The sequence below is a fragment of the Diospyros lotus genome, chromosome 13 (assembly GCF_014633365.1).
Source record: "Diospyros lotus cultivar Yz01 chromosome 13, ASM1463336v1, whole genome shotgun sequence".
NCBI classification, from domain to species: domain Eukaryota; kingdom Viridiplantae; phylum Streptophyta; class Magnoliopsida; order Ericales; family Ebenaceae; genus Diospyros; species Diospyros lotus.
The window spans coordinates 33,357,988-33,375,628 of NC_068350.1; the positions used below are offsets into that span (position 1 = coordinate 33,357,988).

The following is a 17,641-nucleotide window of genomic DNA, read 5'->3' on the forward strand; positions in this document are numbered from 1 at the left end:
CTCTTCTTAATTAAAATAAGCAACCCCACTTGTGTGGCTTTTTATGTGACCAAATTAATTCTAGTTTCACAAATAATTTGTTTATGTTGTTTTAATTAGTTTACTAAAATAATAATAATATTTTAATAAATTTAGATCATTTCCTCCCTACTAAACTGAATTACCTTCTAATATGTAAAATCACGTAATATTGCGTCTAATGGGTCCAATCAATATTTCAATAAATTTACACTTTCCAAGTGTCTTAAGGGTTACATTTAATGTTACTAGATATAATAGAATTCTTTCAATGAAATTGGATACAATACCCTGAATTTTTATAAAATTCTTAAAGAATTTTGAAAATTTTAAATTAGTTTATATATGAGAAATTTAATTACAAATAAAAATTCCAGAAATGGGTTGATTATTCAAAATTTTAGAGGTAAACCATAATTATCAATTTATTTAGAATTTAATTGACGATATAATTGAGAATTTCTAAAATAAGTATAATTTTCATAAAATTGACATGCCGGACAATTTTGGCAGCTTCAGTAGCCAACTTTGAGCCTAAAATCCTTTCCAATTGAATTAACTTGTCTAGAACTATCCCCCAAAACTTTAAACCCTAAATCCATCGATCTTGATTTCATTGAAAATCATTAAACAAATTAAAAAAATAAAACTCAAAATTGAAACGAACTCACTTAAAAATAAAAAGAAATAAAGACAGTTATTCCAGTTTGCATTGGTGGCCTACAGATTGCAAGGAATCAGATTCGAAATTTGATGAAAAAATTTCTTTGCAAATGTAATAGTAGTTTGGATTGTACACTTCTAACTCGATCTTAATTTGATTGATTTTGAATCAGATCAAACTGATTAGTTGGTCTTATAGACAGAACAGAGATAACACATTGACAATTTCAGTTTGAATTAACAATCGCTAGAGTGTGAACAGGTCGACCCATGAGAGTTAGGGGCCTAGGCCATTTAAAATTTGGAATCCTTTTAAAAAATAATAAAAAATATGAAAATTTTATTAGATCCCCTTTTGAATACTAAAATATTTATCATTAAAAATTTATTAGAGTCCTTTTGGATAAAAATTATTTTTAATATTAAAATATTTAAATATTTTTACTATTAAACTTGACAAAAAAAATTTATTAAGCCCCCTTTTTAGGGGGCCCTAGGCATAGGCCTCACTGGCCTATGCCTCAAGCCAACCCTGCGTGTGAGGAAAGAACGTCAAATTTGGTAGAAAAATTAGAGAATTTTTCAAAAATTTGAACCAAATTGGATTGGTTTGAAAGAAATATTGGATTGGCTTTCATGGTTTGTACAAAAATTTTACATAAAACTAGTATTTTGTAGGATAAACATAAATAGAAAAGGAGCAAGCAATGAAGCACAAGTAGTCCCACATTGGCAGAAGAAGAGAATCTTCAAGCGTTTAAAAAAGATGGCTCAGGTAAGGGGCAATCCTTCTAAATCATTTTACATTTAACAATTTATCTAAAACCCTTATATAAGAAATTTCATCCCAACTATTTTAGCCATATACTAAGAGTCAATTTTAAATAGAAATTAAGTTTTGAATTCTATTGTAGAAGAGGTCACTTGTCATGTTTAAAAAGTTTAAGATAAATGGACTAATATATTTTCATTAATAATTTAATATAAGATATTTATATTAATTCGAACAAACTTTCCATACAACGTGAGTTATAAGGTATCAAATTATTCCACAAGACCTAGCCTCATGAATAGAAAGGAACAGTTAAAAACAAAACTCAATCTATTAACGACAGTCTTTTAATATTATATAACTATTTTATTTTTTTTAAAAAAGATATAGAAACATTTTAATGTTACTACTAATTGACAAAAAATCATTACTTGCAAATAAATTTACCCTAATAAGTTAAAAAAGTATATAATAAAATAAAAATAATTATTTATTAATAATATATACAAGTTGAATATACTCCCCTATATCTAAACCGTACCATCTTTTCTTTTCTTTTCTTTTTTTTTTTGAAATATTCCTTAGTTCATAAGTACTTCATTAGATAAAATTTCAATTTCATTTCTTTTTAAAAGGACCGGATTTGTGGGATGTCCATTGGATTGGACAAAATATACAATTTCAGACAATCCAGCCTTTCTCGACTACTAGAAGAGTTATGCCAACAGGATCAAGAGCACTCTCCACTCCAATGCCTTTTGCTAGAATCAGTTTAGATCATACATCCAGAGAGTTAGCCATAGTAGATGGCAAGGCTTAGTTTAGTAAGCATACTTTGGCAGCTCAGTTTTGTCTCCTTGTTTTCTTTGCTTCATGAATTTATCCACCACATAAAACAACAACATATCAAGCTTTAATCCATTAGCTACGTTACTTGATATTAGAGCACCAAAGAGATGGCATCAACGACATAGCTGCACTTTTTAACTTGTTAGGCAAAGCAAAACCCGCTAAGAAAGGAAATTGAGAAGAGAGGAAATGGGGAGTTCTGCTCTTTACATCAGAAAAAAAGATGCCAAGCAGCTGCATCCTATAAAGCATCTTAAACAGCACAAAACTATGAGGTTGTTTCCATCCAAGGAATTAAAGCCAACGAAACTTTCTTGTCCAGATTACCATGGTTTGGTCAGGTCTACCTTGTAGGAAGGAAGGCCTATCGAGGCATTCGCATCAGGTCTACAGATGGATTATTGAGGTACCGATGCTCCAAAGAACTGCCTACAAACAATAGATGGGGAAAAGAATGTATGAAAAATAAATCAGAGCCACAGAATCAAATACCAACATATAGCGACAGTAAATCAAGTCTCCTGCGCAATGAAAATCAATTGATGTTTGACTTGATTCTTCCACAAATTAAACTGCAATTTAGCCCCTAACACCCATAACAGTTAATGAGCAGTCTCGCTGAGAAGCTATTTCAAAAATCTCTTTCTATTGGTGTGTTACATGTCTTCATATTTATGCGTTATATTCTTTTCAACAACAACAATCACAAATCTTAATATGAAGATCATAGAGATAAATATTTCGGAAAACAATATTTTGAGAGTAAAAGTAGAAATTAATATTTCTAATTAGGATTATCGTTATTAGCTTAATTACTAAGGAATCCTAATTAGAAAGGAATCTTTATTAGAATAGATTTCTATTTATTAATTGTCTATAAATAATCTTTTAGTGAAGTATTGAAGTTAAAGTACAAACTTTGGTGAATAATATTGAATATTGCTACTAGTTTCGAGTAATTGGGATTACTTTTGTTTCTTTTGATTTGTGTTTTGCATCAGGTAGGCTAATGCTTCATATTATTTTCATTTGAGAAATTTGTTTCCATTATCCCATTTAAATGCAACAAGGTAGCTGACCCTCCCTACATGGATTCCAAATAGTACCACTATCAGTATGACATTGTTTGAGAATATTATTATATATCTTATTTCATAATACTTAGATGATTTTCATTATTTTCATTTGCATAACAAGTACAGTACAAAATTTAACAAATATTCAACTCTGTATTGGCCTTATCACTTAAAAGCTGACCCGGTTTGAATCACTCAAACCATTAATGCCACCAGTGATGAAAGTCAGTTTTGGAATCCTCACATTTCAACATTAAACTAGATTTCTTCTAGTCTCAACTTGAGACCTCATACATCAATAGAAAACGGTTTGAATGCTTAGGCCCATGCCAAAGCAGAGAAACTGGTTACTAGATTTGTTCTACATGTCTTGTTAATAAAACTATCGTTTTATGGAAAACGTATTCTGGGTTTACCAAAGGATAAGATACAAGTATACTATAATTTTGCAGCCTCATCAGTCATCAGCAATTTTCAAATATTTCTAGGTTCCATGGACGGGGCTAAGGGGAAATCGTGAGTGATAGTTTAGTTCTTGTTCTGTCAATATATATGTGGTATTTGGTAGTGGCCTTTGTGTGCAAAAGTAGCACATTCTGAGGTGCATTCAACACTATACTGATTTTCTTAGCATGGAACATTTTCAGTCTAGTATATAATATCTGCAAGCACAGGTTCTCAATTAATTCCTCATAATTGCTATGTATGAACACCATTGACAGACAGTTCTAAGAAGTGACACAAAAGCTCCTTAAATGGCTACTTTATGCAGCAGCTGTTGCTTACAGAAAATGCACTCATTCTGAAAAATCCAGAGTCAGTTTGCCTTGACAACCACCACACAATACTAAGTTATTCTGATACCATTTTTAGCCAGGCTTGTCAAATTGGAATTATTCCTCATCAGGATTTCACAGCATATCTTTTTCATGTGCAGAGGCTATGCTTGAATAGTTGCAATTTGTCCTAAATCCTTCTCCCCCCACTCGGGAAACTCAATATTACTATAGCAGACATTTTATCAGTAGTGCATAATAATTGTGGTACAGCATGCAGGGACGGCAATATACCAGGTTTTATCTTGGGATATATTACCAAGTGGGTTCAAGGGAGAAAGGGAGAAAATAATTTCCCCAGTGTCATGAATCCAAAGCAGAACTGCAGAATAAAACCAATTTACACTTGCAGTGAGTATAAATTTTCTATCAAGAATCATTGTCTTATAAGTTGAAACTAAATTTTGTAAAACGCATCTAAAAAGATGTAAGCGCCCACAAAGTAACTCACACGAACTGTACATACGTGAAATATTCTGGGGTCTAAACTTAATTGTTGTTTTTATGATTACCTGGTTCTCAGTTTAAATAAGCATCCTAAAATGCTAAACCGCATTCCACTATGGCACTACAGCTTTCCACTGCACTGGGAAGCATATGAGAGACAAATGGGCACCAATACATAAAAATGAACTTGGAAAGCTCCGCATTGTTTTCTAGAACATGAGGGGTACTAGTTACCCCAAAATGAGAGCATAAATGTTAAAACTATTGCGGCCAAAGTGGAATATTTATCTGGTTTGTTTTAGAGGAGATTAGGACTGAGGTCATCTCCATTGACAGAGTTTGTCTGGGGTCACAGGTTGGTGGAGTTTGCTGGTGTTGGGTCCTTCAAGATACAAGGGTGCTCTCGAAGGTTCAATCTGTGCTCTGGTTCTTTTTCTATCCCTTCCCACTCCAAGAATGTGGATGGCAGGTTTGTTGCACTGATAGAAGACCATCATGGGACCGGCCTTTGGTGTTAAGAGCAAGTCAGGTTGCTCTTGGCACCTTCAAGCGGTTTCAATGTAACTAGATTTTTCTCTGAGAAGCTAGAATGTATAGACATTGATTCGGGGAAAAAAGAATTTTCACCAATTTCATTGATGATGAGCTGATCGATCTTCTGGTCAAAGGGGGCTAGGTTACTTTCCATGACCCATGTTAAAAGATCTCCTTTTTGGCAGGGAGGATTGGGAAGACCATTTACTGAAGGCAATCTCTGACCAGATTCCTGTTTTGAGTCTATTGTGGTGAAATGAGGTCAGGCTCTTTGCCTTTCCTCTTCGACAATGTTTGACTCATGGATGAAGGCTTCATGAATTTTTGGGAAGATGGCTACATGGTTAGAGGTTTAGCTAGTTTGCTTATCCAGAAACTTAAAACTCTTGGAGGAGGAACTTACAAGTGAAAAGGCAACGTGGCTAGGGTAAAAATTGATAGACCGTTGGAAAAGATTAAGGTGTTTGATGTGACAGATTCTTGTGAGCCTCTCTACAAAGCCAACAGGTTGGATAACATTGATAAGAAGAGAGGTTGTATGAGGCAAGGTAATTGAAGGGTCAAAATTGATAGGCAATTGGAGGAGATTAAGGTGTTCAATGTGAGGGATTCTATCTTGATGTAGAACAATGCTAGCACAAAAAACTCACAAGAACAACAAGAAAGAATCTCAAATCTTGAACAGTCAGAACAAATCACAATTCAATTTATCAATTCACTAATCAATCCAAGACTGCCTTTCAAAATTTATTAAGAGATGATGTTACATAGGGTGTCAACAAACCCTATTTACAAAAAGAAAATAATTAAAACTAAGGAGAAGAAAGACTAATTGGGAAATACAATGAAATTACCAATTTTCTAAGTTCCTAATATATGCCTTGATTATATTTTCCTAAAATCAAGGTTAGACTTTCCTGAAAATTCCAAATTCCTAGACTTAGGTCCTCCATCATTCACCCACGGCTGAAAAGAACACAAGTTTAGCTAGTTGAATTATAAATATCAGAGGTGTCAAGCAGGCTTAGCTGCCCACGGGCCATGGTGAATAGTATGAGGTGTGACAGGCCACCTCCATGAGGCTCACAGCCCTGCACGGCATGGCTTGCAGGCCTGGGCAATAAGAAAATATAAGTAGTCAAAATTTACAGTTATGATTTGTAAATCTTCATTTGTCAAAATTTTGAGATAATAAAAATATATTGAAGTAGTATTAATTATAAGCATTCCCTCACTGTATTATTTGAAATTTTATATATTATAATTTGTAAATTCCAAGTTTGTATGTGCTTTGTAACTCTGCATTTGCCAACATTTTGAGACAATAAAAGTAATTTGGGGCATTATTTAGTACATAATATCATCACAAGTGTTGATTCCCGTGTGAAATTCAAGAGAAAGAGGAAAAGAAAGCAGCCGTCCACAACTACTTCTAGAATGTTAAGTTTTTTAGAAGTTTCTAAATTCTGTTTTGGATAGTTTCCTAATTCTAGTTTAGGATACTTTCCTAATGTGTGTTGTTGTAAACTTCCCTAAGTTGAAAATACTCAACCCTATAACTAGGGTTGTATGTTAATGAAATTCTACAAGGTTTCCGTTCATTCTTACATGGTATCAGAGCCTTGCTTCTAAATTTGTTCCAGCCTTCATTGCATTCCAGCACTGTGTTCCTTTCTGGCCTTCATTGCTGTGAAACTAGAGAGAGAAAAATATATTCTGTATTTTTTCTTACTAACTAATAGGTTCTACACCTATCTATATACAAATACGTGGGTTATGACATAAGCCATGACATAAGCATAAGGAAAACCCTAGGAGAAATATACACGCACAACAATATACAACTCAACACTCCCCCTCAAGCTGGAGCATATATATCATATGCACCAAACTTGTTACAAATATACCTAATTCGAGGATCCCTGAGGGATTTAGTAAAGACATTTGCTAACTGGTCATTTGAATTGACAAAATCTGTGGTAATACAACCAAATAAAATATTCTCTCGAATGAAGTGACAATCTATCTCGATATGTTTGGTTCTCTCATGAAAGACTGGATTGGAGGCAACATGTAACCCAACTTGATTATCGCAAATTAACCTCATATGTGATATCTCTCCAAACTTGAGCTCCTGAAGCAATTGTTTTAATCAGATAAATTCACATGTTGCCAAGGCTATAGCACGATATGCTGCTTCTCCACTCGACCTTGCAACAACATCTTGCTTTTTACTTTTCTAAGATACCAGGTTCCCTCCAACCAAAACACAGTATCCCGAAGTAGATCGTCTATTAGATGGAGAACATGCCCAATCAATGTTAAAATATCCAACTACCTGAGTATGACTCCTATCCTTATATAATAGTCCTTTGCTTAGAGCTTCTTCAATACACTTGAGAATCCGGACAACTGCATCTCAGTGGCTATCACAAGGAAATTGTAAAAACTGACTGAAAACACTGACTGAGAAAGAAATGTCAAGTCGAGTGATAGTGAGATAATTAAGTTTTCCAACCAACCTACGATATCTCCCAAGATTTGTAAGAGGTTCCCCCCGCCTGGTAAAAGCTTTATATTAGGATCCATAGGAGAATCTATAGGTTTAAAATCAAGCATCTCAGTTTCTTCCATAATGTCTACCACATACTTTCGTTGAGGACAACTATACCAGAACTAGATTGAGCAACTTCGATGCAAGGAAAGTACTTAAGTAACCCCAAGTCTTTAGTTTGAAAATGATGGAAAAGATGTTTCTTCAGCTGAGCAATACCATCACCTGTAATGACAATATCATCCACATAGACGACCAAGTATATACACCTCCCCTGTGATGTGTGTGTGTAGAAAACCGAATGACCAGTCTCACTACGAGTCATACCCACTTCTTGAATAATAGCACTGAAGCGACCAAACCAGGCTCACGGAGACTATTTTAAACCATATAGTGAGTAACGGAGTTTACAAACCAAACCAGACTCCCCCTCAGAAACAAACCCAGGAGGTTGCTCCATATAAATTTCTTCCTGAATCTCACTATGTTAGAATGCATTTTTAATGTCCAACTGATACAATGACCAGTGAAGCATAGTGGCAATAGAGAGAAACAAACGCATAGAAGACATTTTAGCCACAGGGGAAAAGGTTTCACCATAGTCAACCATAAATCTGGGTGTACCCCTTGGTGACCAAACGGGCCTTAAGCCGATCAATCTGCCCTTCAGGACTAACCTTGACAGTATAGATCCGCCAACATCCAACAAGAGATTTCCTTGGGGGGTAAGGGAACCAAATCCCAAGTACCATTGGAATGCAAAGCAGTCGTCTCTTCTACCATTGCTTGTCGCCACCCCGGATCAGAAAGTGCCTCGTTAACAGTCTTGGGAACAGAAATAGAGGATAGGGAAGAAAGAAAAGCACTGAAAGGGGAAGACAGATAGTGATAACTAAAAAAATTATAAATGGGATGAGGATTGCGAGTAGGACGGGTACCTTTCCGAATGGAAATGGGAAATTGATCATCAAGAGGTAGGACCGCAACAAGTGGAGATGCTGGAGTAGGATGTGAGGCAGTAGGAGTCACTGGGGTAACAGGAGAAGTTGGAGTATGCGCAATAACATCATTAAGACCATCATGAGACTGAGTTGGAGAAGTCCAATGATAAACCTGTAATGGGGTAGAAGAAGGAACAGGGATAACAGGAACATGAGGACTAGATGGAATAGGGAGGGCCTCGGATATGGGATGACACTCAGAAGGGGTAGAAAGGGGATGATTCAAAAAATATAACATCAACAGAAAGAAAATAGCGTCGAGTGTTAGGAGAGTAACAGTTATAATCCTTTTGAAGTCAAGAGTAACCAAGAAAAATGCATTTGACGGATCGAGCAGACAATTTATCCCAACAAGGAGACATGTTACCGACAAAGCACGTACAACCGAAGACACGGGGAGGAAGAACATATAATGGTTGATTAGGAAACAAGAAAGAGTGAGGAATTTTTTGCTAAAGAATAGAGGAAGGCATCCTGTTAATGAGATAACAAGTAGTGAGGACAGCATTAGCCCAAAAACGAAGGGGAACATGATGGTGTAAAAGAAGGGTTCGAGCAGTTTCAATCAAATGTTTATTTTTACGTTCAGCAACCTCATTCTGTTGTGGTGTATAGGCATAAGATGACTAATGTAAGATCCGTTGAGATGACATAAATGTAGTAAAGGGGGCAAAAAAATATTCAAGGGCATTGTCACTGCGCAATACTTGAATAGATGTATGAAATTGCGTTTTGACTTCAGCACAAAAAGACTTAAAAATTAAAATTAACTTAGAACGATTTTTCATTAAATATAACCACATGTATCAAGAATAATTGTCGATGAACGTGACAAAATATTGAAAACCTAAAACAGACACGACACGACTAGGACCCCAGACATCAGTATGAACTAAAGCAAATGGGGACATAACTCGATTAGTGACACGCTTTGGAAAAGAAGTTCTAGACTATTTCCCAAGCTGACAAGACTCACAATGGAAAGACAACAACGTAGACAGACTAGGAACCATCTTCTGAAATTTAGCCAAACTAGGATGCCCCAAACGGCTATGGAGATGAGCAGGAGACTCACTCACTAAGCAAGTAACAGGAGATTTAGGAAGGTTGAGGTGATAGAGACCTTGCAGCTAACATCTGACGCCAAGCATCTATGCCGTATCGCAATCCTAGATAGTAACAGAATTGTCATCGAAGGTGATAGAACAATTTAAGGCATGCGTAAGTTTACTGACAAATACAAGATTAAAAGGACAATGAGGAAGATAAAAGACAGAATCTAAAGGTAGAGAAGGTAAGGGTTTGGTATTGTCAATAGCTTCAGCAACTGCTTTGGAACCATTGGCCAAAGTTACAGAAGGTAAAGAAACAAAACTAGTAAAATGAGAGAAAAGATAGGGATTACTAGATATATGGTTAGAAGCATTTGAGTCTAGGACCCATGGTTCTAAAGAGGATGATCGAGCGAGATAGGTAGTGGAGTCACCGAAGTGGGCGATAGAGGTAGCTGAGGATTGCTAGGATGTCTTATACCTTAGATACTCATCATAGTTAGCCCTAGTGAGAAGTAAAAGAGTTTAATGGATGTCCATGAGAAGATTCAGACCGAGATCCATCAACAAAAGCAACATTAGCATGAGGAGACCATGCAGCTTATAACATTGTTCCTTAGTATGCCCCCACTTTTAACAGTAGTTACACTTGGGGCGTTTGCCCCGATTACCACCACGATCTTTTCCTAGTGCTCCATGACTCTGAATTTGCAAAGCCATGACTGAATTATCACCTATGGAAGAGGCAATCACAGTAAGAATAGGGGAAACTCGAAGAAGACAAGAATATACTTCATCCATCATAGGGACGTTAGGACTGACAAGGATCTAGTCACGAACAGGAGCAAACTCAGGACCAATAGAAGTAGGGGTACAGACCATGAAGAACTTATCTCTCTAAGCAAGATCCTTTGCAGCAGTCTTATTAGCAAGTAAAAGGGAGTTATATTCAGCTGTAATAAGCCATACAACCAAGGAAATTGAGAAGAGTCAAACCCTGTTGTCTTAAATTAATTAGATTAGACACTACCGAATACAGGCGTTGGATGTCATTTGTATAGAGAGTCTTCGCCTGACTCCACAACTCACAACAGGTGGAATAGTTGGTATAGATTGGGTGAAGAGAGGGATCAATCGATTGCCATAGGAGATTGCACAACAGAGCACCAACTTTCTTCCACTCAGTTTTGTCTGCACATCCTCAGCCTTAGTAGTCAGATGATCATTTAAACCTTGACCCATACACTGCAATTCAACGGCCTTAGACCAAGAGAGATAATTGGAACTACCCATTAACTTCTTAGTAGCGATGGCTAGAGAGAGAGACAGGATACCGGAGAAGGAGGCAGATTTACTGGTACTTGCCATATTAAGTCAAATGTGAAGGTTGATGGTGACGGCAATAGACAACGATGTAGCGGCGACATGAGATCTATGTGATGCACAAGATCTGGAGAAGAGGCCACGATATTTGAGAGCTGTGCTGGAAGGAAAACAAAAGCGAAATTTGGGGTCGACCAGGAAGAAGATGGCTAAATCTGAAGACTGATGGCAGGATCTGAAGATTGACGGCCAGATCTGGTCGGATGCTACCTGATCTAAGCAAAGCACAGCCGGATCAGAATGGTGGAGGTCGGATTTGAAGACTAACGATCGGATCTGGAGACTGATGGCCAGATCTGGTTGGTGGCGGCCGGATCTGAGCAAAGCTAGGCCGGATCTGAATGGTAGAGGCCAGATTTAAAGACTGACGACCAGATCTGGAGGCGATGGTAGATCTGGGCAACAGCAGCGGCAACGATCAAATTTGGGCAAGTGGCGACCTGATCTAAATGGGAACAATCAGATCTGGACAAGAGTGGCAGGATCTGAGCGACGAAGAAGCAGATATAGTGAGACAAGGAGACGAAGAGGTAGATCTGGCAAGATGGCGATAGCGACTGCGGCGCAACGATAAGGAGACTAAGCAACGACGAGGGCAGGCAGTAACAACGACGGCAGCGGCGGCAGCAGTGGTTGGATCTAGGCGATGGCAATTGGAGACGACCTTATAGTTAAGTGGATGCAACCAGATTTGGGTGAATGAGATGGTTGCAGTGGCAACCGGATCTAGGTGTTGATGTGGCACTGAAGCAGGAGATGGTGCGGCTAGTGAAACAAATGGTGCTTTAGGAGATGTCACCGGAGGTTGATAGATCTAGGGTTTGGATTTGAATGGCAGCTCTGATACCATGTGAAACTAGAGAGAGAAAAATATATTCTGTATTTTTCCTTACTAACTAATAGGTTCTACACCTATATATATATACAAATACATGGGTCATGACATAAGCCATAACAAAAGCATAAGGCTAACCCTAGGAGAAATATACACACAACAATATACAACTCAACAATTGCCATCCTTCAGCTGTTAGTGCCCTTAACTCCTTGTTATTCTGCCTTCATTGCACTATCCTACTCCATCTACCTCACCAAAAATGTCTAAAATCTCCGAGATTACTCTATCTATGACCTCATGAGAGACGAATTCATTTGATTATTCAGCGGGAGGTCTACCTACTGGCGATCTACCTGGGATGCACCAATCTTACTGTTTGGATGGACGAAATTACCTACAGTGGGCTCAGTTGGTGAAGACCTTCCTAAAAAGAAGAGGAAAGCTAAGCCACTTAACGGCTCTAGGGCCCACTGCATCAAATTCTGGATTCCCAGCTTGGGATATAGAATATTCTATGATCATGTCATGACTGTGGAATGCTATGCAGTCTAAGGTTAGTAAAAATTGTATGTTTTTGTCCACTACTAAAGACAGTTGGGAGACGGTTAGGCATACTTACTCTAAAGTCCAGGATGCTTCAGTAATTTTTGAGATTAAGATGAAATTGAGTAGCACTAAGCAAGGGGCCTTAATAGTCACTAAATATTACAATAAGATGAATGGGTATTGGCTGGAACTTGACCACTACCAAGACATTAAAATGGTATGTGGTGAAGATGCAACCACCCTTAATTCTATACTTGAAAGAGAGAGAATTGTGGAGTTCTTAGCAAGACTCAATGCCGAGTATGACCACGTTAAGGTTCAAGTCCTTGGAAGAGAAAAGCTTCCATCTCTCAATGAAGTCTTTTTTGTTGTTTGAAGCGAGGAGAATAGGAGAATAGCCATGCTGGGTGAGACCAGTTCTGAAGGGTCAACCATGCTAACTAATAAGGGAGAAGGAGCAAAGTTCAAACCTCAACATGGGAAGTCTGATGGGTCATCCAAGTCACAAGGGAAGGTCATCCAAGTCACAAGGGAAAGAAGGTTTGTGGTGTTCCTACTGTAAAAAAACTTAAACATACTTGGGAGACTTGCTTCAAGTTGCATGGAAAGGAGGTTGTGCTGCAAAAATTAGGGGGTTTCAAAAACTTACCCTCTAGGAATCAAGCCTACCTTTCCAACAAACAAGAAGAGGTTATGGAGAAGGCAAAATTTGTCTGAGCTCAACCAACTAAATGCTGATGAAATCAACAAACTTAAGGTGTTCCTAAAAACCATCCAAGATGGGTCATGCTCCCTTGCCCAACAAGGTAACCATCAAGGTAACAATTTTCATTCTAATTCTCTTATTGCCTCAAAAACCACCAAGGATGACATATGGATTCTAGACTTAGGGGCTACAGACCACATGTCCCATAATCCCACTGTTTTTTACACCTATATGCCACTTGAAACTCCTAAACAGATCACCATTGCCAATGGGACATCTATTCCTATAAAGGGTTAGGGCATGGTCACTTTTAACCCTACTCTTCCTATTAAACAAGTTTTACATGTTCCTAACCTGTCAACCAACTTGATTTCAGTCCATCAACTTACTAAGGTTCTCAATTGTCATATTATTTTTTCCCCTCATACTTGTGAATTTCAAGAAATGGACACGGGGAGGATGATTGGTGCTATTGAGGAGTGCAATGAGTTGTATGTTTTTAAAAAGAAGAATTTGCTACCTAAAGGGACTCAACCTAAGCTAGCATGCACATCTTAGTCTCCTACAACCTTTACACACATCTGGCTTCACCACTATTGGCAGGGACACCCTTTTTTTCCATTACTGAAAACTATGTTTATTGATTTGTTCAAACATTTAGGTCCTAGGACTTCGCATTGTGATGTATGTGAAATTTCAAAGCATCATCGAGTCTCCTATCCTATTAGCAATAAAATGTCTTCTCATTCTTTTGCATTAATTCATTCTAATGTTTGGGAGCCATCTAGGATTCCTAATTTTTCTGGGGCTAGATGGTTCATCTATTTTATAAATGATTGCACTAGAATGACTTGGGTGTTTTTTCTAAAGGACAAGGCTGCTATTAGTGCAATTTCGTCTCACTTTTATAAAATGATCTTGACTCAATTTGGTTCTCCTATTCAAAAATTTAGGACTAATAATGTAAGGGATTATTTTAACCAATACTTGAATCAATTTTTTCAGCAAAAAGGGGTTATCCATGAGTCTCCCTGCATTAACATTCCGCAACAAAATGGAGTGGCTGAGAGGAACATGAGACACCTCCTAAATGTCATTAGAACTCTCCTCCACCATCATCACGTCCCTAAGAATTTCTAGGGAGAGGCAGTCCTCACAACAACCTACCTAATCAATAGAATGCCTTTTAAACTCCTCAGTCATCAAAGTCCTTTCCAATGTTTTTCATCCCATTTTCCTGACATTAGTCTACATAATTATCTTCCCCTTAAAGTCTTTCGTTGTGTAGCCTTTGTTCACATTCCTAAGCAAAATCGAGACAAGCTGGATCCTAGGGCTCTTAGATGTACCTTCCTTGGCTATTCACCTACCCAAAAAGGTTAAAAATGCTATCATCCTTCTACTAGCAAATTCTTTGTTTCTAAGTATGTGACATTTGTTGAATCTCAACCATTTTTTGGCTCTTCTCACCTCAGTCCCTAGGAGGAGAATCAGCAGATGGGTGACCAAGGGAGTTCCCTTCCTAGTTTGAACTTAGTTCCCCCCCTCCCCTCCCGAGACATCAGAACTTATTGGATCAGAACCTATCTCTAATCATTTCGATCATCACTCACCTTTTTCCAATGAGAAACACATTCCTAAACAAAGGTAAACCTGAGGTTTCATCCTCGATAAGGTTCAAAGGCCCTCATTTTGTGTACCATAGAAGACAACAACCTATTCTACAACCTCAGCAAGGATCAACATTTGATTCCCAACCAAGTACTAAAATGATTCATCCCTCAAACCCTTTTAATTCTAACCCTAATGATTTGGATATTCCTATTGCCATAAGAAAAGGGGTTAGAAGTTGCACTCAGCATCCTCTAGCCAACTATATCTCCTATCACAGACTGTCCCAAAGGCATAAAATCTTTCTGACTTCCCTAGACACCATTGTCATCCCTAAATCGGTGGATGAGGCTTTAAAGGATCAAAAATGGAAGCAAGCCGTGTTGGAGGAGATGAGAGCATTAGAGAAGAATAACACATGGGCTCTGGTGCCTAGATCAAAGGGGGTGGTTCCAGTGGGTTGTAGATGGATTTTTAAGTTAAAGTATAATGCAAATGGGTCTTTGGAAAGGTACAAGGCCCGATTAGTAGCTGAGAGCTACACCCAAACGTATGGGATTGATTACTTGGAGACTTTTACTCCAGTAGCCAAGATAACCATTGTGAGGATCCTCTTATTCTGAGCAACCTATTATGGATGGCAACTATAACAACTAGATGTGAAGAATGCATTTCTTCATGGTGATTTAGAAGAGGAGATGTTCATGGAACTACCACCAAGTTTCAAGAAAGGAAAATCAGATGAAGTGTGCAAGCTGAAAAAGGCTTTCTATGGCCTCAAGTAGTCACCGAGAGCCTAGTTTGATAGGTTCTCCAAAGCCATGAAGCACATGGGATACCATCAAAGCAGGGGGGGCATACTCTCTTTTTCAAGCACTCATTAGAGGGAAAGGTGACTGCATTACTAGTCTATGTGGATGACATTATTGTTACAGGGGATGACATGGAAGAACAGAAGGTTCTAAGGAACAAACTAGCTCAGAATTTTGAAATTAAAGACCTAGGATCACTTAAATACTTCTTGGGAATAGAAGTGGCCTAGTCCAAAGAAAGTATTTTTCCTATCCCAATGCAAGTATATACTAGATCTTCTAAAAGAAACAAGTTTGCTAGGAGGAAAAGTGTTAGGAAACCCACAACTGTGTAGAGCTTTGATTCAGCTTGATTTCGATCCGTAGAGACGCAAGTGCGATCTCCTCCAAGTAAGTCCACACGATTGATCCTTCCACAAATGCCTTGGTCGTGCTAGCAACCCTAGACGCCTTTTGAGAGATACGAAATTTTTCTTCTTAATTTCCAACTTCTTAAGTGGCATATAAATAGAGTTCAAGAACCCTAATCACGCCATGGAAAAACCCTAAACACTTTAGGTCCAGCCCTTAATCACATTGGACCGACTCTCTTTTTAATTGTGGAATGGGTTCGATCTAAGTGTGTGACCCCTTGGGTCCACCATTAGACTAGATGTAGGGCCAATTCTATTGGGCTATATGAAGGCCCAACTTATTAGATTAATTAAACTCATTGGCTTCTTAATTAACACATCTCATGGGCTTCTTAATTAAACTCTTTAATTAATAATTTTAGAATTAATCAAATTGATTCTAAAACCCTACATATCATGGTTAACATCTAGCAACATGCCATGAATACCTAGCCAATGATGAAAAAATGCGGACCTTTTCAATTGCAATTACCGTGCAGTAAAATCCTTTCATCGATCTATGTCCCGATTGAATTTAGGGTATGGTTTTATGACGAAACCCTAATCATTCAATAACTATGTATCCATTCTAGATTTATGATTTGATCGGTAAAATCAAAACACCTTTGATTTCCACCTCACCTTGGCCAAGGATTTCCTTAGTTATGAAATCATCGGAATACATAGGACATCCTCTCATCTTGACGATAAGTGATGAATCCTATTTCGACATTCACAAGCCTTCATATGTAATAAGGCCATGCCCAATGATAGTTTGTCAATAACTCCATTAGAATCCAAAAAGCACCAAAGCGTAACCAGTCAAATATAAGACTACCATGATGTCTCAAGTCTAAGGACCAATCTGCACAATTACAACACAAGAATTCCAATTCGACATTAAGCAATAACCATTAGGAATTTCTATAGTGGGTCAGTTCAATGTACTTATTCTTATAATAAGCACCCACATATACGCACTAGTGTCCTCACACCAATGTCCATGAAACAAGATATTCTCCTGATTGAGCATGCATCATATGTGCTAATCTATCCGAGTTATTAGTGTCCATTCCTAATAACTCTATGATTGGGAACATTTAAGATCAAGGCTTATAAGGAACATGTTTCATGATCGTAATCTCTATGCACGACCATATTCCATGAGCCTATTTGATCTATGGACTTTGTCAAGTATGGATCGCAATAAATAATGATGACAACCATCAATGACAAATAAAACATAATGCCTTGCAATAACAATTGAAGATAAAGAATCCCAATGTAAAGTATGATCAATTACATAAAAATATAATTGGCTTATGGGGCATAACTCTAACAAAAAGGAGTTTGCACTCCAGTGGAACCTAATACTAAATTGGGAGGAGATGCCAGCAGTCAACTTGTGGACAAAGGGAGGTATCAAAGGTTGGTAGGTTGGTTAATTTACTTGTCACACACCAGGCCAGATATTGCCTATGCAATGAGCTTAGTAAGCCAATTTATGCATAATCCTACTGAGGATCATATGCATGCTGTAAGAAGGATATT

General features: G+C 37.6%; 1 protein-coding gene across 5 annotated transcripts in view; it reads right to left on the minus strand.

The window, feature by feature from the left end:
* Window positions 1-2,084: 2,084 nt before the first annotated feature.
* LOC127788996 (probable vacuolar amino acid transporter YPQ3) overlaps window positions 2,085-17,641 on the minus strand; it is a 56,384-nt gene continuing 40,827 nt past the window's right edge. The window contains exons 14-15 of one of the 5 annotated variants that reach the window (XM_052317719.1): window positions 4,449-4,536; window positions 2,085-2,731 (exon numbers count right to left, since the gene is read on the minus strand). The gene's annotated coding sequence lies outside the window, so the exon portion shown is untranslated. Of the gene's footprint in view, window positions 2,732-4,448; window positions 4,537-5,377; window positions 6,309-17,641 lie in introns of those variants that run through there. The other 4 variants (XM_052317721.1, XM_052317718.1, XM_052317717.1 and 1 more) reach the window with 4 other exon arrangements.